The sequence below is a fragment of the Nanorana parkeri genome, unplaced genomic scaffold (assembly GCF_000935625.1).
Source record: "Nanorana parkeri isolate BGI_ZX_2015 unplaced genomic scaffold, ASM93562v1 scaffold2262, whole genome shotgun sequence".
Classification (NCBI taxonomy): domain Eukaryota; kingdom Metazoa; phylum Chordata; class Amphibia; order Anura; family Dicroglossidae; genus Nanorana; species Nanorana parkeri.
This window is the reverse complement of record NW_017308530.1, coordinates 13,952-35,556: the sequence shown is the minus strand read 5'-3', so window position 1 is coordinate 35,556 and position 21,605 is coordinate 13,952. Positions and strand designations below refer to the sequence as shown.

At 39.8% G+C, this 21,605-nt stretch overlaps 1 pseudogene; it reads right to left on the bottom strand.

The window, feature by feature from the left end:
* Positions 1-7,253: 7,253 nt before the first annotated feature.
* Positions 7,254-7,903, bottom strand: LOC108801233 (annotated as a pseudogene).
* Positions 7,904-21,605: the final 13,702 nt, after the last annotated feature.

Below are 21,605 nucleotides of genomic sequence, written 5' to 3'. Positions count from 1 at the left end.
CAGTTAAAAAAGTAGAAAAATTAAAATAGAAAACTATTGTGCGCAGCAATTGCAGCTAGCAATGACAGCTAGCTCCGCCCAACAGTTTTCTATGTCCGGCCGTCAAAAACAAGCAAAAAAAAGCCTAACTCTCCCTGGCGCTCCGGGTGTCTCACGCTCCCGGCTGCCAAGGAGAGAAACACTGCTTTTTCTTTTTTTTTCTTATTCTGGCACAGAGCCATGTCAGAATAGAAAAAAAATAATTTTTGGCCTTAGGAATGCATTGCTAGATTCCTATTGGCTATTTCAATTTGCAATAGCCAATAGCAAACTAGCATTGTACCCGCCCTCTGCTGCTGTCAATCAGTAGTGGACCTGATGGAGAACTGTAGCAGAGGGCGGGTGCAATGCTAGTTTGCTATTGGCAAGAGAAAGCAGTGTTTCTCTCCTTGGCGGTCAGGAGCGGGAGACTCCCCTGGTCGAAGCTACGGCTAGATCCTTCAGCTGCTTCGTGAATAGACCCCTTAGTCATTTTAGTCTATATCTTAGCATGACTATGTAACTGCATTTTAGGATTTTACTGAATCTGTAATTGCATTAACTGGTGTCATTTTACTTTTTCTTAGAGAGAACTTGTATTTCCACTTTCACAGCCATACTGGGATAACACCTATTTTATATTTGTTACATGTTCCCATTCAAAAAGCATAAGCTAAACAAAAAAAATGCTATTTGTTGTTTAAATTGCTTTTAGTTGGGTTAGGGTTTCAAGGGTAAACATTTCTTCTTGCTTCTATTTCTTTGAAATGTTAGGAGGGCTGTGAGGGGTGAGGGCTCGGAGGTGGCTTGCTATGTTTGCCCTGATGAAGGGAACCTGCGTGGTTCCGAAACATTGGCTATACTACAATTGTGACCTGTTTCTTCAATAAAGATTGCTGTTAACATTGGATTTTGTCATTTTTACACCACCTACCCATGTAATGGAAATGAGGAGAAGAGAAGTTGTATGTATTTCAAATCAGGAAAAAAGCCAAGGGTGATAGTGCTGATTCTCCATATATACTGTATCAAGTGCGTGAGTGTTATCACGCTAGGACAGCTAGTGTGTTAGTGACAGTTAATAAAAAAACAACTAAAAAAGAAAACTAATATGGCCACCACATCTAAGGTACAAAAAGCTGCAATAAATTAAATTTGTTTTTGGTTTTAGATTTTTTGTAGGTTTATAAATTATTTGTTACACTGTAATTGTATATACCATTACAATTTGCGCAGTTTGTAAACAAACCTCCAGTTTGCATATGATTACCACTATTCGCTGTACATCAACCCCCATATTTATTATGGTACGCATTGGCTGTAAAAACATGAGGGATCCATTTGTTTTTCAATCATAGAGAATCTTAGCTTAAAGGAGAACTATGGGGTCAGTGTTTTTCCCCATAGTTCTCCCCAGGGTAACGGGAGGACACAAACTAGCGTCCTCCCGTGTCCCAAAGCTCAGTATACCGCGAGCTACGGCTCGCGGTATACTGAGACCGCCGCATCCGGGACGGATCCAGACATTACTGTCTGGAACCACCCAGCTGCATGATTGACTGCTGGCTCTGCCTATCTAGAGGAAGAGCCAGCTGTACCCGCCCCCTCCACCGTCCGTTCTGCCAGTCAGCGGTGGAGGGGGGTAATCCCTGCAGCGAGCCGTGAGTGACAGTCACAGCTCTCTGCAGGGACAGGATCGAGAAGTGAGCAAGCGACGGTATGTGTTTTATCATTTGCCAATCTATTGAGCCGACATGTGACAGTTTCATTGTCACACGTCGGCTCGAACTATGAAGCTGAGTGATTTTCACTCACCTCATAGTTCTCCTTTAATAAGTGGATTTCCTGGTGAATAAGACACCCTCATTTATTTTATTTTATAATTAAGTTTGTTTTTTTCTAGAGACTATCAAGTGCACTGGTGTTAAGTAAAATAAGAGAAAAAAAAACTAAAACAGAAGAGAAAACCTAAAACAGAATGCTATTCCCATATACTGTTGATCCAGAGGAAGGAAAAAAAACCCTATTAAGCATAGTTCAATTTGCTCCAATAGGGGAACAAATTCCTTACTGATCCTGTAGGGCAATCGAACATTCCTGGATCTCTGGTGCTTAGTATACGAAGAACTCAATATCCAGGAATATTCTGTGCTTTTCGGAAATCATTCAGATTTTTTTTTAAAACAGTTAACTGAGCAAGCTAGAACTAGCTCCTGGGGAAGTCTATTCCACATTTTTACAGCTCTGTGAATAAGCCTTTCCGTATGCAAAGGTTAAACCTCTTTTCTTCCAGATGCAAAATGCCCCCTTGTCCTTTGCAGTGACCTTAAAGTGAATAATTTGGCACCAAGCTCACAAAATGTACCATTTATGTATTTTTACATAGTGATCATGTCCCCCCTGAATCGCCTCTTTTTCAGAGAGAACAAATTCAGGTCAGTTAATCTGTCCTCATAGGTGAGCTCCTCAATGCCTCTTATGAGTTTAGTTTCCCTTCTCTGCACTTTATCAGGACTGTATTCCACTACATAACTTGGTGTCATCTGCAAACATAGAAATGGTACTCTTAATCCCCAACTCTTTATCATTTATAAAAATATTAAACAGTAAGGGGCAAAAACACTGAACCTTGGGGGACACCACTGACATCCTCAGACCATTCAGAGTACGAATCATTGATCACCACTCTCTGAATACCGTCCTTAAGCCTGTTCACTATCCAATTACAGATTGAATGCTTTATACCTACAGACCTAATCTTATACATTAGCCACCTGTGGGGAAATGTGTCAAACACGTTTGCAAAGTCCAAGTATACTATATCCTCAGCCATTCCTCCGTCCAATGTATTACTCACTTCCTCATAAAAAGAAAGTTTTGTTTGACAACTTCTGTCTTTTGTGAATACATGATATCACTTATATTATTTTCAAGCAAAAACAAGTGCATGTGATCCTTGATCAAACTTTCAAGTATCTTCCCAACTATTGAAGTTAAGTATCAGGTGTGTAATTACTTGGTAAAGACTTTGATCCCTTTTTAAATATAGACACCACATTGGCCTTGTGCCAATCCATCGGTACCAAGCCAGCCATTAGAGTGTCTCTAAACATTTGATACAATGGTTTCAAAATTTTACAGCTCAATTCTTTGAGGCCACATGGGTAAGTCATGCGGTCAAGGTGCTTTGTTCACCCTAATTCAGTCCTACTGTTTCTGGACCAAATCAATTGTTAGCCATTGTGGTTCATTAGAGGCTATGGTACTGCCACCCCATTATGGACTTAGTTACATCCTGTTCCTTTGTGTACACAGAGCTGAAGAAAGCATTTCATAGTTTTGCCTTCTCTTTGTCCCCAGTTACAAACTCGTTTAAGGGGCCTACATGTTCAGACCTGATTTATTTACTATTAATATATTTAAATAATTTTGGGGGGTTTATCTTGCTCACTTTTGCAACCTGTCTCCAATAGACCAACAATACTATTATAAAGAATGGTTTATTGAAGAGATAAATGATACAGCAATAAAAACAGACAAGCAGGAATTATTAAAGGAGGTTGAGAAAAGTAAAACACAAAATAACGTATGCTTTTACTACATATTTTGGTGTACAGTGTTCCCAGTGTTAACCCTTTGGAAAGCAATTTATTGCTCATGGGGTCTTTGAACAACCTAGTAAAACTAGCTTTCACTAAGTGGATGTAAAAGTTTTTTTTTAGGTGTTGCTGATGTGAAGGATGTAAGCAGATAAAAAATAGAATTAAGACTACAACAGTAGAATTCAAACATGGAAGAAAAGTAAACATTTTACAATTTATTATATGTGAAAGTAGATACGTTGTGCCCGTGTGGACAATTTTACATTGGCCATACTACAGCGCTCCGATCCGCCAGCGCTGACTAGCTGAACGGACGGGGGAGGGGGCGGTACAGCTGGCTCTGCCTCTAGATAGGCAGAGCCAGCTGTCACTCACGCAGCTGGGCGGATCTCGACATCGATGTCGGGATCCGCTCCGGCGTCTCAGTATACCGCGAGCTGTAGCCCGCGGTATACTGAGCTTAGGGTGACGGGAGGATGCTAGTTTATGTCCTCCCGTTACCCTAAGGAGAACTATGGGGAAAAGCCCTGACCCCATAGTTCTCCTTTAATTTAGGGCCTGTTTGAAGGCTAAGCAGGATCAGTCCTGGTGAGTACGTGGATGGGAGATCAACTGTAAATACCAGGTATCAATTATAGTGCAATATATGTGATATTATATATGTGTGTGATGTTTCATATTATGTGTTCAATATACCAGACTGCCTCCCTTTCTCCCCTCTTCCTACCCCTCTTTACCCCTCCCTCACATTATTATGAGTGACTTCTCCCCACTCCTTCCCCAACTTTCCCCCTCCCTTCTCCTTTTCCCTCTCCTTTCCTAACCCCACCTCCTTTTCCTCCCCCCATGCCCCCTCACCCCCTGACCCACTTCCCTCCCTTTCTCACATGGCATGACAGTTAGAGAGTATATAGGAAGGACAGCCACAATTTACCAGAACCAACTCAGGAATAGGTAGGTGAGTTTGGAGGAACAATTTGTATAGGATAGTCCACACGGAGCAATGGCCAACTGGAGCATTTATATATGATTGTTCTATGGAAGTGCTGTAACATATTATTATTATTATTTTACAGGATTTATATAGCGCCAACAGTTTGCGCAGCGCTTTACATTTACGCTTTAAGACATTACAATCACAATACAATTCAAGACAAGATGGTAAGGAGGGCCCTGCCCGTGAGGGCTTACAATCTAAATCTAATCTATTTTGGAAACCAGTGGACTTGTATTGTAACTGTAATGTCCTCCTTATATTGTAAAGCACTTTGCAAACTGTTGGTGCTATATAAATCCTGAATAATAATAATAATAATAATAATAATAATGGTTTGATTAAATCAGCTGCATTGTTAACCTTCAGGTATGCCCACCACCCGGATGTTGTTGGAGCACAACCTGTTTTCACTATCATCTGATTTAAGGGAGTTAACAGAGGATGTAACACCATTTTAACAATAGAAATTATTGATGAAGTGGAGTCTTCCAAATCACTGAGCCTGCTGTCCATGGCCTGTCTCTCTTTTTGGTTATAGCGGGGGAAGGAGAGAAGTAACTGGGTCACGACAGTGTTTCCCAAAGATAGGGTGTATTTTGGTAAACGGTTAGGGGAGAGCAGAGTGGAATAGATGAGGCAGCCCCAGGAGAAGCACAGGATTAATGCCAAGAGCTCCCATCCATGCATCCTCTTACATAGAGCCGCTAGCCACGCCCCTGATTACTAATCCTCACCACTGAGTGGAACTTGCTTTTTCTCAGTATATGTAGGTATATACCAGTCATTCCATGCCCAATCAAGTAAGTGTTACTATACTGATGGGATGTAAATGCTTTGTAAGAGTTATGTTTTTGTGATTGTTCATGTAAATTTTCTTTATAGCATATTCGGCCACCTCCAGTTCCTGAAGAAGCCCTGTGCAAAACACTTCAATGTGGACCAATATTGATTATTGGAGACAAAGGATATTGATCCAATGAACTGATTAATTAATTGGCCCGTGGAGGTGGTGTGAATATACTGGGGGGTATAGAAACCTCTTCTTAGCTATTTATGGATTTTTTATGTATTATGCTTAATAATTTATGTAATTCTTTAAAAAATGTTTTTGTAGATTGTATGTATTGAAATGTACAGATGAGGTACTATATCAATCCATCAATCCAACAATAATAGTTTGCTTGGTATTCTCATGTTATATGTGTGTTAGGTATAAATATTAAGATGACACTTTTATGTGAACATGGATAGGACATTAAAAGGCTTATTGTGGGTCAGGCAATGTAAGGATTAAGTTGTAACCTGTTTTAAAGAAGTAGTTGCTCAGCCAGCACTATGCCTCTGATTAAATTAATAGACAAAACATGTCAGGCAATGCTGGCATTTGTAAATGGCTATACTTTGTTATAAATAAACTGGAGTTATAATATGCTAGTTGCATTTATGTTTTAAACTTTTTGCCTAATATATGGAAGGAGAGGTGGAAAGTCCCAGGTGAATTGAAGCTGTAATACCATTTAGCTGTGCTGCTGTAGAGCTCAAGAGTGACCAAGGTGCTAGGAGGAGGAAGAACAACACAGGGCAATTTCTGTTGCTATAGATTCTACTTGCTGTTGCTGCAGATAATCTTCTGGAAAACGAATGATCTGGGGCTGTAACAGAAGAGTTTATAGATAAGGAGTAGGCAACGTCGGCACTCAAAATGTGATGAAACTACAAATCCCATCATGCCTCTGCCTTTGGGAATCTTGCCTCTGGTTGCCAGAGTTTTGCAATGCCTCATGTGACTTATAGTTCCAGAACAGTTGGAGTGCCAAGTTGCCTACCCTGTCATAGTCCTTCCCGTGGGTGCTGAATCTGTGTAATATGTAATATGTGTGTAATTAAAATCACAGCTTTTGAAATATTATTAGGTGAAATACATGTTATGAAGTACATGGTAAGGGCATTGCCGCTGATAAATGGTTCAGAGACATAAGTACCTAAGTATCAGGCTTAATGTACATCCTGAGCTGCAGCTTACATGGGGAGGAAACAGAAGGCATTTAAGGCACATGGTGATATCAATTTGCTCTCTATTGTGCCACATGAGTAAGGTGAATATAACCCTTCATATGTGTAAACTCGAGAAGAGAGATAATATGTCTAGTCAGATTGGATCTATTCTGGTTAATGTTTTTTAAGCATACAAATATCCTTTAACATCTGCTCACCTGGCTTATAAACATTGAATATCAGAACCACAGTTGTTGTTCAACTCTACTTATTCACTGTGGGCTGTTGAGAATTTTGGATTCTAAATGGTTGATCCAGTTCCCAAAGTTCTGCACAGTATAATCTATTTTAGCTATCATGTTGGACTTGTCCTGTTGCAGGGTGTTACAAAGAGATAGTAACATTTCCTTTAAGGTTAGATCTGAAATGGTTTAATTAGTGACCAGGAAACTTTCTACGCAGGCCTATGGTTGTTGGCCTGCAGAAAATAATGAAGCCTGGTTTTGGTGTTATCACTCGCATCCCTCTTTTGCCACTACTTTGCAACTTTGCAGGGCTGTGGGAGTCAGGAGTAGAAGACTCACTCAAATATCTACTATTTTTTTTGTCCACCTAAGATCTTTTTATTATATATGCCTCTTTCATTTACAGATGATAACAATAATATCTGGACACACATGAAAAGAGATATGCAAGCCTACAAAGACTACATTAATCTCTTCATTGACAAACGGTGTTCTGCTTTCTTGTTTGGTGTTTTCAAATCCTTTCACTGTCTGTTTGCGTATAGTCTCCATCGTAGGTCTGTTATACACTGTGTCCACCAATTCAGGGGCTGTTTTTAGATGAGCTGGCAGCTCAAAGTCCCGTACTTCTTGCTTGGTGTCCAAAAAGAATGTATACTTGTTTTTAGGTTTTCCTTCAGCATCCAGCAGGTGGAACTCAGACTTCAGACGCTCGATTTTCTTGGCTTCTGCTACTCTTTTCTTTTCCACATACTTAATGTCCTGTGTCCTCATGATTTTCAGCTGTTCGTCAGTGACTTCTTCTGACTTCTGTTTTATCACGTGGGCCCCATCCTGCAGTTTTGAGGATGTCATTTTATAGTAGAATTCATCTGGATTCTTTTCAAGGGCTTTCTTGCGTAAGGCATTGAGTGTGTTTTTTTTCTTCCGAAAATTCTCGGCACGGAGTTTGTAATCTTTCTTCTTCTCCAAAAGCCCCAAATTTTTGCGGAATCTTGATGGTTCTTTTGCTGGGACTTCAGTGCTTTCCTAAAAGCTGTAGACATTTTCCCTGTTGTCTTCTCTGCTCACTAACAGTCCCCCCAAATATCTACTATATCAAACAATGCTGTGGTTTCTGGTGTGATCCACTTGACCTTATTTTGCAATTATGCAAATGCAATCTGCAACACCTGGTTGCGACTAACAGATTATGTGGATTGGAGCAACATTCACCATATTTATTCCCAGATAATTTTTGTACAAGACATTCTGAATTGAGAAAGCTGGTGGGATGACCAGTGAAACATCTTCAAGAAAAATACAGCAGGTTCAGTTGCCTTGACTTATTTTGTACAGATATACCATGGTCTAGATGAATGAGAACCTCACAGACATTTGGAAAAACAGTACTATTTTCACAAGATATCAGTTGGTCATAGAAAATGAATCCCACCCTGAATTACAAAAGCAATAACATGTGGTAATTTGGGGTTTAGTAGTCTCATTGGGAATTTTTTTTCTTATGGATGAAGATAAGAAAACCATATGAATTTCTAGATTTCTGGTTCTGGAACACAATTGCCATAGTTTCTAGCATGCATTTCCCCAATGTTTTTCAGTTCTCATCTATCATAAAAAATGGTGAAGTTCATTGTGTGTTTAAATAAATGCATTGTAAAGTTGAAATGGTTAAAATTGTGTATGGCAGTAGCTTTTATTTAATTAAACTTTTTACCTTTCAGATTTCAAAGGAATACCCACTAAGCAACATTTATGTTAATATTTTAAATGTGCTTGTCATTTTCATCATGTCTTCCAGTCCTCAAAATATCACAATTAATTCAAATGATAAAATGATTTTCTTATGCTCATTCCCCCTTGCATTTTTGTTCCACAGTTACTCCCATAGCAGAGAGAACAAAACAATACATGATATATTGGTAAGCTATGTACGTTAGATGCCAAGCCAGCTCTACACAGCAAGCCAGCTTTAAAAAAAGATATTGACACATTATTACCTTGCTTTAGTTTTATGAGAGCCAGAAATTGGATTTTCTGTATCTTAACTTTTTTGGTCAATGGAAGTTAATAGAATAGCTCATAATAATGTTCATGTAATAGATCATCTCCCACAATGCTTCTTTCCTTTGAACCTTTTCATCAAGGGATTTGGCAAACCTGTAGATCACATATACATAATACTGTTGTCATTCTTTCAATATTGCTCCTCAAAAAAAAAGGAAAGCTCTTCACATTTATTATACTCAGTTTATTCTACTTTAGAAGTAAAATAAATGAAAATATATTTATCTGGATATATATATATCCAGTTCTTGTTCCAAGGCATGAAAATACAATAGCTAATTCATTCCTGGTATGTCATTTATTGTATGCTTCCTTATAATTTAGAGACTTTCAATGTAATTTAAAGCAAAACTAAATGCATTGACATATGAAAAAGGCAAAATATGAAGTATATCTCTGAAGCCATAACTCTATTTTTTATTTTGGATACAGTAGATAACAGAACCACTGTCAGGTTTTTACTACTGACAAATGATGAGAAAATATGTCTTGGTGTGATTTATCCAATCCTGCTGAAAATATGTAAACCCCATTGATGTCTAGGCTAATAGGCAAGTTATTATCAAAAATAGGGCATATTGAGCTGGGTACTGGCAGGGGATAATGTAACAAAGCAGAAAAAAATATACAGTTGGGAGAATGCCCTTTTAATGTGACTTTACAGTTATATACTTGAGAGATGCCTTTAATCTTTATGAGGTACTACATAACAGTACAATTGTCAGCAAAACCATATTCTGACATCACATTGTTTGAATGTGCTATTTTTTTTAACTTTTACATTTAGCTTGGCTTAAATACAGAAGCCAATTTAATCTATTCCAACTTGAAAAAAATATTTTTTGTTTGTAGTTTTGGCTGCAACACATTTTTGTTTTATCAAGCTGAAATAGGCCTAACTTAAATGTTAAATGTAGCAGACAAAACAGATTTAAAAGTTATTGGAAGTTTACTATTAAAGTTTTATGCTTAAATATAAAACTCTCAACTTCACAGAAATTGGCCAGTGGGAATACAGTGTCATGGTAATGATTTGGCACTGTCTTAAATGTTTAATAAAATGTTGACGCAGAGTGCACAAAAATACTTTACAACCACAACTTTACATTGCCTGAATCCCCTCCCATCCCTGTATCCCTAATTACTCCCACAATAATAAAAATATAGACTTCAAGAATGTTTTTGGTAGAAACTGGCTAGTATCAGGAAATATACAAACACAAATAGGCATCAAAATGATAGAGACAAGATAAGTTTAACCCTGCAATACAATTAGATTTAATTATCTGTAGAAACAATATCCAAAATATGTTGTTCAATGGTTGGATAGTATGTCAACAACTTGATTAGGCCATAATATAAAGAAGTTACATTATCAATGTAATCTTGAAATGAATATTAGTGTGTTTTATATAAGAGACAATATCCACAAATATTGTGCTGTGACCCCTCCCATATATAATCTGACAGAAATGAGCCTGGCCTGGGTTTCCCCATAGTGGCACAATCTCATCTGCATTATTTTTGTTTTCACTTATGTTATTTTTTTCTTTTTATTTCCATAAATATTTATTTTAATTTGTATTTATTTATGTATTTATTTGGCATTGATGCAGTGATTGGCAGCACACAGCAGAGGCCAGGCACATCTGCTCTTCCTATGCTTTCCTATGCTTTGCCAGCATATAATTTCCCCTAATATTTATTTATTCATTAGAGTCCAGGGGTGCTGGAGGCATAGCTGCAGGGGAAAAGACGTATGGATGCAGAGTGGAACCCTAGGCTAACCACCCTCTTACAATGCAAGGAAAAGGGCAGGAAGCAGCAAATAGAAAAAGTAAACAGAGAATCCTACAGATATAGGCTGTCCAACCTTTCCCAAGTAAGGACAGTCAAGACCAGAATGTCTAGAAGGAGATGTGGAAGTGCTATGACATGGAAATAGCCAAGCATTGCTACTGTGACCCCTTCATCCCCCTCTCCTTCCCCTTTTCCTCCTCCCCTTTCTTCTTCACCTCTTCCTCTTTCTCCTCCATATCCTTCTCCATCTACTCTTCCTCTGCCTGCAGCCTAAAAATTGTAAAAATATCAGCCTTTTGGAGTCACACACCCAAAAACATTGAACACGTGACTCTACAGCACAGAGCTCAGTAAGAGCAGCACCACAATGAGACAAGTAGGCAGCAAAAGGCCTGCACTTTTCCTTCTCCTCATTCCTCATCTTCTGTATCAGACCCCCCTCCACAACATTTTCCTGCTGCATCCACTGCAACATATGTAAAGGCAGAGAGGGAAGTCTCATAAGGGGTTTTAGAGACTTGGGATACACCACTGAAAGTGAATTTAAAATCCCTGTAGTCCTCAGCCTTTTCTTGTGAGTCTTTCTCCAGGAACAAGAGTAGAACAGCAGGGGCAGGTAGCTGTAAAAACTAAGCCCACAATTCTATGAACATAGGTTTCCTGCCCTTCCCCAGAGTGAAGCCTTGAAAGTCAAAGTGGCACTTGCCAACACCCACCCCATGGCCTTCAGTAATGACCTGGCTGGCTAATACAGCCTCCATCCTCTAGTTAATTGCCTGGGCACATCCTACATTAACAATTTTTCACCCACCATCACTTTTTTTAGGTTTAGGTAAACATTATAGTTATAACTCTAATTAACTTTTGGGTGTCAAGGATGTACCACTGGCTGGAGGTGGCCCAATATGCATTTGAGGTATTAGCCTGCCCTTCTGAAGGTGCATGCCAGAGAGGGCCTCTAGCTGACTTTCAACAAAAATGTATCTGACATGCATTACAGAGGACAACCAAACTAACTAATGATCTAATGATGTTAATTATAAAATCAATACATTTATTTTATTTACATTTAACTACGAAATTACCAAACACTTTTAAGTTATACAGATATATGGGAGGTGATGCACCTGGGGTGAGGATGTACTGTATTTTGGTTGCATAGTGTTTTGTCACTTTTGTTAAAGGATGCAGTGAGGTGATGTGAAAATAGGCAGTAATAGAATATACTGTCAGCAACAATTGCCTAATATGTGGTAATTACCCCAAGCTAAAAGTTATAATCTGCATAAAGAGGAAAAAGACACAAATTAACAGAAAAAGATAGCTAAGGTGTTAACAATTTAACAGCTAGCTAATAATCAGTTGTTGCAGACAGAAAATGATAAAATTATTTTTGGGGTGAACAGCTCTGTGCACACAGGTAGGGCACATAAAAGATATACCCTAGCACTGCAATTCAAAGAACTCAAGCATAGTTAAAGTAAATGTAAACCCAACCACTAAAAATCTCATATAAGCTTTAATCTGATAATATCATTTGTAAAGCCTATTTTTATTTTAAACACTAGCTTTCATGAAAATAGTTGGGTGCAGGGGAGGGTAGGGTCCTTTACAAAAACACTGTCACTGTGCCCCGAGAGGTTATTAGGTTGGTTTGGGTGGATAACCAGCCACATTACAACAACATATTTTCTTTTGCTTTTACTCTGCCTTTTACACTAATGTATTTTGTGAATTTTACAACAAAATAGACTAGGGTCAAAAGAGTTGGTTGAGTGTATTGCACAGACATCTTATTATGTTTCAAAATATTATTTGACATTTACCAAAAGCATTAAAAGCCATCCAAAATATTCAGACATCACATATTTTATTTTTTGGTTCATAAATAGTTAATGTGTATGTCAAGCCAAACTTGTTCTTAGTTTGGATAGTGTGTGGAAGGATTAAAATTAGGGATGTCCCGATACCGATGCTAGCATCGGTATCGGGCCCGATACAGGGCATTTTGACAAGTACTTGTCAAAATGCCCCGATACATAGCACCGAAGCTTGCACTATGATTTTTTTTCACTTACTTGGAGAGCAACGTCGAGTCGGCGCTGGTCCGGCGTTACCACTCACCGATGTTTGCGAGTTTGCGAACTATACACTGCGCTTGTGCTGTCCATTTCAACTACTAAAATAAATACATAAATAAACTTATATATTCGATAAATAAACCTCTTTAAAGGAAAAAAAATATATAAATCTACTAAAATAAATAAATACATATTTTAGTAGTTTTATATTTTAAATTTTTTTATAAAGAGGTTTATTTATCGAATATATAAGTTTATTTATGTATTTATTTTAGTAGTTGAAATGGACAGCACAAGCGCAGTGTATAGTTCGCAAACTCGACAAGAAGGGCACGCAAGCGCAGTGCATGGTAGTTGAACTGGACAGGAGCTGTGTGTAGTTGGAGAAGTTAACGGTTGTTAGAAAGGGACGCAGGCGCAGTGTGGGGATGTACGGCTCGGTGAGTGGCAACGCATGCGCAGATGGTCCTTATGTGTAGCTGACCTACTGGCAGTACCCAGATGCACCGTCAGAGGTTCGCAAGGTCGATGAGTTCTCAGCGTCGACAGAACACCGGCCACTGTCCAGAGGACCTGAGAGCATTCGCAGACCAGCTAAATTAGGACCCCACCTGGAGCTCCTCCCCCCAGACCAGCACCGACTCGCCGCTGCTCTCCCGCACAGCGCAACCTCACCAGCGAGGTAACTAACAGTGAGTGAGGGCCTGGGGTCCCTCATAAGAACGATTTATTGTATTTGCAGGGGAAAATAGTAAATTATTGTCTGCAGTATGTACTCTATATGTACCACATATAGAGTACACACTGCAACAATAGATTTACTATTATCCCCTGCTAATATGAATTGATTAAATGATCTATAGTACATAATAGTACATAACATGTAGCTGTACTATGGATCATTTAACCCATTCATGTTAGTCGAGGAAAATTGTAAATCTATTGCTGCAGTGTGTACTGTATATGTAGTACATGTATACAGCACACACCTCCACTACACTACAGCAATAGATTTACAATTCTCCCCTGCTAACATGAATAGGTTAAATCATGATCCATAGTACATAACATGTAGTTGTATTATGGATCATTTAACCTATTCATGTTAGCAGGGCAGAATTGTAACTCTATTACTGCAGTGTACTGGAAGTGTGTACCAGGTTAAATGATCCATAGTACACACTTCCAGTACACTGCAGTAATAGAGTTACATTTCTCCCCTGCTAACATGAATAGGTTAAATGATCCTAGAGGCACATGCATGATCGGATTTGTAGTTTAACGACAGCTGTGTGAAAGCAAATACAAATGTGTTATTGTTCTAAAACAGTCTTAAATTAAAGTTCTTCATAATCATAAAGAAATTGGCCTAAAATCATTAGTCTGCATTGTTTTTTTTAAAAAGTTACCTGTCCCTTTAAGAAAAAGTATCGGTAATTGGTATCGGCAAGTATATGAGGGGAGGTACTTGTACTTGGTCTTGAAAAAGTGGTATCGGGACATCCCTAATTAAAATCTCTGTCTATTTTCTATTGTTATACAGGCTAGAGTTTCCTTTAATATTGATATATAAATTATAGAAATAGTGTGAACCTGTAAATTGATAGAATATTCCATATTTATGAAAACATGATTGAATACACATGTATGTTCAAATATCCTATTATAACAGCATATACATCCTACTTTACTATTCAATTTTTATACAGATCCATTGGGTCATGTCATTATAACATTGCATCATACATTTAAATAGACATAAAGCAAAGACAAGCATGTTTATAGTTTGGTATATATGTATACAGTTCTGTTTATGGCACCTGTCTACAAAACCAATAGCTTTAAATAAAAATGTACTAAAACCCTCCAAATATATGAGGAGCATGAAAGCTCTGCCACAAGAAAATACTTTAAAAAAAATAGGCAACATGATCATAGTTGTCAGATGCACTCAACGGTAATAAAAGGAAATGTAAAAAAGAGATAGGCTGGATTCATACCTATATATTTTTCCCTCTGACACATTTTCTATTGAAATCAATGGAAATACATAAAAAACAATGTCATTGCACTTTGTAGTAAATGTCAATGCATGCCATGATGCGTTTACATGTGTCATAAGGCGCCATTATGTGTTATGATACACGTGATGTGTCTTAATGCATACACTGAGATGTGTTTCAATGCCTTTACATTGATTTTAATGACAACTGCATCAAGCAAATGCAAAGTTGTGACATAATACTACATAATGTACACATACTACTTTGACAAAATGGAAGGTGCAAGTCTAACTTCAAGCTTAAATGCATATCTATCTTTTTATCAATGTATCTTTTGCTTTCCCAATTAATTTTTGTGCAGATTCACCTGGGAGGAGGTTTTTAAAACTATAAACTGCATGGCTTTTAACCCTGTCACTGGCTGTGGGTCCCTGTAAGTTGTTTAGCTGTGTAAAGCGCATTGTCAGCTTTACACTGGATGTGATTCTGGTGGCTGGTCCCTCCTGCCCGACTCCCCCCACCTTGCATCCCAGGTTCTACCTTCCTCCTGCAGGCCTGAGACCAGCATTGTGGGTGTCCTGAGATGCAAACATCCATTTACCTCCCACTGCATGAAGCTGGAAGCTATGTTGATTGCATCACTGCCACCTCTTTAGCTGTCATTCCCCAGCTATGGACAAAAACGGCTATTATGCTACACATTAGGTTAGGTATCACCACGTGTGCCAGAGTGAGAGAAAAAATTATAGGGCCAATATTCATGGATAACTCTAAACTGACCTGACAGGCTTTTGAAGCGTTCCCAACAGACAGTTAGGGTAACGTACTTTGTTGCCATTTCACGGGTGCACACTATTTTTATGCTTGGTATGTTGGGTATATATTTACTCAGCACAACCTCATCTTTTATAGTTTATAAAAATTGGGTATTATATTGTGTTCTATGCGCTAAAATTAACTTAAGTGTATTTGTATTCAAATTTTGGGTTTGATAAAGAGTTTTACTAATATCATATTACATAAAAATTTACAACTTCCACAATTTTAATCTACAGGGTCTCTGCTTTCAGGAAAGAAGTCATTTTCAGGACTAAAATATGGATTATAATATGTGCAAGAATCACTCTGGCAGCAAAAGGGTTAGACTATGGTCATCAGGCCAGTTTTGGATAAGTCAACCTCCTCACTTTAAAAGGGAGGGGGCAGAGCAGTCAGTGGACTACCAGTTGTAGGGAATGCATAGGGAAAGATAACAAACTGCAGGGAAAGATTAGGGTCAGTTTGGAAACTGTATTCTGTTATTCTTATTATTGGAGGCTTTTTTCTTTTTTGTGTGGTTAATTTGAGGTCAGTGGTTACTTTTAAAAGAGAACTATGGGGTAAGTGTTTTTCTCCATAGTTGTCTTTAGGGTCACACGAGGACATATACTGACCTCCTCACGTGACCCAAAGCTATTGCCCGCAGTATACCGAGAGCGCCGCAACCGGGACGGATCCCGACAATACTGTTGTGACCCACCCAGCTGCATGAGTGACAGCTGGCTCTACCTATCTAGAGGCAGAGTCAGCCGTGCCCACCCCCTCCCCATTTGTTCCTCCACTCAGCACTGGAGGATTGGAGAGGGAAGGGGGGAATCCCTGTGGGGATTGGTGACTGGCAGTCACTGCAGGGAGACGATCGAGAAGTGAGCGGATCAGCTGCATGTTTCTGCCCATTTCCAAATCAATAGAGCTGACCTGTGACAGCTTCTTTGTCACAGGTCAGCTCTAGCTACGAGGATGAGTGGAAACTACTCACCTCATAGTTCTCCTTTAACCACGGTCCTGTCCATAAAAAACATGTTTTGCTTCAAGGCTTCCTTTAAAAAAATTGACTTTTGTTTTATGGCGTATTATTTTGTGCTTTTCATTTATTTTGGGGTATATTGTTTTTTATTTTATATGCACACCATGCCACTGCACCATTTAAAGTTAAAACACTACTCCTTGTCCCCATAAAATAAGCATTAGACATACACCAAATAAGCCTATTATCCCTGAATAAAACTGCCCTGCTGCTTGCCATTTCACCATATGTTGCTTCTTAGGTTTTGTAGTAAAACACCTGTCTGTACTCTTTTTCTCTAGTATATTTTGGCCAATTCACCCTGATTTAAAAAATCCTGCTGCTGGCCAATTGTTTACTGCTGTATCACCTGCAGTCTCTTCATCCTTAATGAGAGTTTTAAGAACATTTGCCAGTCGAAGGACAGTTTTGCATCAGCAAGACCAATGACAGCCACAGCAAACTACTTGTCAATTTCTATGTGCCAATCCACACAGGCCTTTTACTATTTGGCAGAAAAGCATGTGTTGCTGTTAAAGCCAGATGGAAAGTGTTTTTTTCAAACTGGGAATTTATTACAAATGACAAAGCTTCCCCCACTTGCAAGGCACCTTATCCCCATCTTGATGTGGACAAGACCCTCATGCCCACTTCTTTGCACATAAACAGCCAGAGATTTGGTTGGGCAAATTGGACAAATGTGGCCTGTTTCTTCATTTATTCACCAAACTGCAAATAGGTTGGGTGAAGGTCAGACTCATTTTGAACACAATTGTGAATCTTTTTCCTATTACACAGTGAAAAAACCAGTAAAATAAGTCATATGTAGTTAAGATATGTTTTATACCCAATACATCAGTAGCCATTTGTATATTCTTACATGTTTTTTGCAACTCATTTTTTTCTTTGTGTTAGATTTTAGTTTCTTTTTAATTATCTATGGCTCTATGAATATAGTCTTATTTAATCTATCCTGTGACTAACTCCATAATTTCTTTCATGCCATTGAGATATAATAAATAAGATAGATGTATAGTCCTCTGTGTGTGAAGTTTTAATGAATGCTACCATTTACCATGCTAGAAGAACCTTCTGCAGCTGTCATCATAAAAAGAATCTGATGAGTAGTTTGGACAGAGCTAACTCTGCTAATTATCAAACAAAATACTGCACATGTAACAGTTCATAGACAATATATGGAAATACAAATTTGAATATCATGCTCAGACTAAATTAATCATCTCCATTATTAGTAGTTTTATGGGTAATGAAGCTTTGCAGAAAGGTGATACGTTTTCTAAATAAAGACACTTTTATAAAAGGATAGACATATTTTGTAATTTTCTCAACTGTGCTATTAGAGAAGGTAGTAAAACCAATGTTCAAAACATATCTTTTATGCACACAAGTAAAGACACAAATTGCAAACAAAGTTTCAAATGAATGTAAACCTCCTCATTTCACTCACAATAAAGTTTAAAATGATAATTGTGTTCACTCTATTGCATATAACTAATGTTAAGGGAGTATACTTTCCTTTAAGTCCTTGTCTTTCTTAAGGGGTCTATTCACAAAGCTGCCGAAGGATCTAGCCGTAGCTTTGGCTGATCCTTCGGCTAGCTTCGGCCCCAGGACCCCTTCGGTTCAGTAGAACTGAAGGGCTGCTGTACGGTCTATTCCCTATAGCCCGTACAGCTCCCGAAGTTGGCCGAGCGGCTCAGTCGAGCTTAAGGCATATGCTCGGCTCCACTGAGCCGCGCTGAAAGCCGAAGCTGGCCGAATGGCCGGCCATTGGCCGGCCGACAGCCTGCTTCTGACAGCTGGGTGGAGCCAGCCGTCATCTCACGGCTGGCTCTGGCCACTTGCAGAGAGCTCAGCGTCCCTGGTTACCAGCTAACCAGGGACTCTGTCTTTACACACTGAGAGCGGCCTCTCCGTGTTCTCAGTGTGTAATGCTAGATGTCGTTCCTGGTTACCTGTCATTCCTCCCCAGGACGCTCTGGGAGTCTAATAGGCTCCCGGCCACCCGGGAGAGAAACACTTTCTCACAGAAAGGTTCACTCTGCTCGATCGAGCAGAGTAAACACTAGGAAAGCATAGCTAGATTCCTATTGGCTATTTCAATTTGCAATAGCAAACTAGCCGCTGCACCCGCCCACTGCTGCTGTCAATCAGCAGATGGGGGACCTGCAGTTCTCCATTAGGTCCCCGTCTGGTGATTGACAACAGCAGAGGGCGGGTGCAATAGCTGGTTTGCTATTGGCTATTGCAAAGTGAAATAGCCAATAGGAATCTAGCTATGCTTCCCTATGGGAATTTTTTTTTGTTTTTTACGGCAGCATAACCGCCCGGCCAATGGAAACAGTTGGGCGGAGCTAGCTGTCACTGCTCGCTCCGCACAATTCTATTTTTTTTCTACTTTTTAAACTATTTTTCTGTTCTGCTCAGCGGCATTCGGCTATTTACTCACTGCTGTTCGGCATCTATAAGAATAGACCGAACAGCAGCGAGTAGCCTGCCGGAGGTTCGGCTTAGTCGATACAGATGTTGGATCTGCTGAGTCACCTGAAGCCACCCGATGTACGGCTGATTTCAGCCGATATACGTGATGTGCTGATAGCAGACCTAATGTATGGAACGCATTCACCTATTTAAAAATAGTTATATCACGGCACTCCCAAATTTTTACAATATATTTAACCCTAAAGAGAACTCTCCCTGACAGGGAAAATAATATTGTAATGGTTATCTTTGTGCCAGCCTATATCGTATGTACACTGGGATGTGGAGACTGGGGGGTTGAATAACTAAAGGTAAATATGCTATACAAATGTTCCCTTAGCTTAGTGAATGTGTTAAAGCTCTGCTGACATCCATCATCCAATCATGTACATGCAAATACAGTTCTTTTTTTAATTTTCCTTGCATGTGATTGGGTATTAATGCAAAGAGAATTTTCACTACATTCACTAAGCAAAGGGAAATACAATTGCAATGTAACAATACCCTTGCACAGTGAACAGCCAATATGCATTTATTAAGACATACCCCATGTATACTGTGATGATGCCCAGTGATGGCCAAAACACCAAAGAGCTTGCATGAAAATGGAACATCATTAGATTTATGTTTCTTCTTTAAATTATGTAAAAGCATAACATGCTTTGCTGACTGTTAGAACTCTATATGACTTTAGGGGAGTGTTATCTGTGAATATACTTGAGTTGTCATTGAAGTGGGTTGTTCTTTGAAGTCATACATCGTTCTTTGGATCTTATGCTTTAAGCAAAAGGTGTTCACTAGCTCCTATATATTTGGAAGTGGGCTTCTCAGGAACTCTATGCATTGCATGTGGATGAAGACAGCTACAAATATGTATGCAGCTTGAATGTTTTGTCATCTTAAGGAGCATTTTGAATGGAGTTCAGTTTGTGCACCTACACTCACTACAACCCCTACTTGGATCCAATGCAATGTACCAATTCACTCTCAGTCTGGCTGTTCAAGGTCACATTATTCTACTGCACTGCATATTGCTGGATACATACTGTATTTGATGTGAGTAAGAATGCTTTTATTACATGTTCATCTTACCTACGTACTGCCCATTAGGGAAGGTCATATAATCTACTGAATTTTGGTATATGCATGCTTTAGCATATGCACCATTTGAACCATTCCTCTTGCTCACTCATTATCTCAGTGCTCACGCTCTGACTGGAGTTAAAAATATAGCTGTATCTCAGTGCTCACTCCACTCCACTCCCCTGTTAATGCATGTAACAATCATCTGCCTCAATAAACTGCACTGCACTGTTGATGTAAACTCTAATCCCAGCCTACTGGGTATAGATGCTACGGTCTACTATATCAGTGAACAAGTTCTCATGCACTTTTCCAAGTTAAGTTACTGCCAATGTACACTCACTCTATATTAACTCACCACTGCTGCCTTCAGATAATAAATCACCTTCAGTTCCTCCATTCCAGCAGTGGAATGTCCTATGTACAGCATCTCTCAATTGTTTCTTTAGGATAGACAGAAACTAAAAAGACAGTGTAGAGCAGGCCTCAAAATTGGCGAGTGAAAATTGTGGGGGGGCGAGTGGAATCTCATCGAGGAGCGCCACCGGCGGGACCAGAGATGGGACACTACCGCCACGGCAATTGCTCGCTTCTGTTCTCTCTTCTCATCGGCCACTGTAGCTACAGAGCGGCCGATGAGAAGAGAGAACACAAGAGAATGATCGCCGTGGTGGTAGTGTCCCATCTCTGGTCCCGCCGGCGGCGTTCCTCGATGACATCCGCTGTCTTCTGCAGCTTCCTCTGCCCACCTCAGCTGCCAGGCTGGGAGGAAGACTGCAGAGACGGTGAGACCGGCCATCCAGAAAGCAGGGAAAAGAAGGACACGGTACGGTACAAGTACATGGAGGAACTCTGCACCGACCTCCACCCCAACCCCCCCCCCCCCCCCAGGAGAAAGAAGAGGCACCTGAATACCAGCTAAGTGCACTGTAAGTCCCTTTTCTTTCTTCCTTACACTGTGCGTCACTCTGACCCCGCGCTGTGCGTCACTCTGACCTCTGCGCTGTGCGTCACTCTGACCTCTGCGCTGTGCGTCACACTGACCTCTACGCTGTGCGTCACACTGACCTCTGCGCTGTGCGTCACACTGACCCTGCACTTTGCGTCACACTGACCCTGCACTTTGCGTCACACTGACCCTGCACTTTGCGTCACACTGACCCTGCACTTTGCGTCACACTGACCCTGAACTGTGCTTCACACTGACCTCTGCGCTGAGCGCCACTCTGACCTCGGTGCTGTGGGTCACTATGACCTCTTCGCTGTGCATCACTCTGACCTCTGCGCTGTGCATCACTATGACCTCTGCGCTGTGCTTCACACTGACCTCTGCTCTGTGCATCACACTGACCTGCGCTGTGCGTCACACTAATCTCTGCACTGTGCG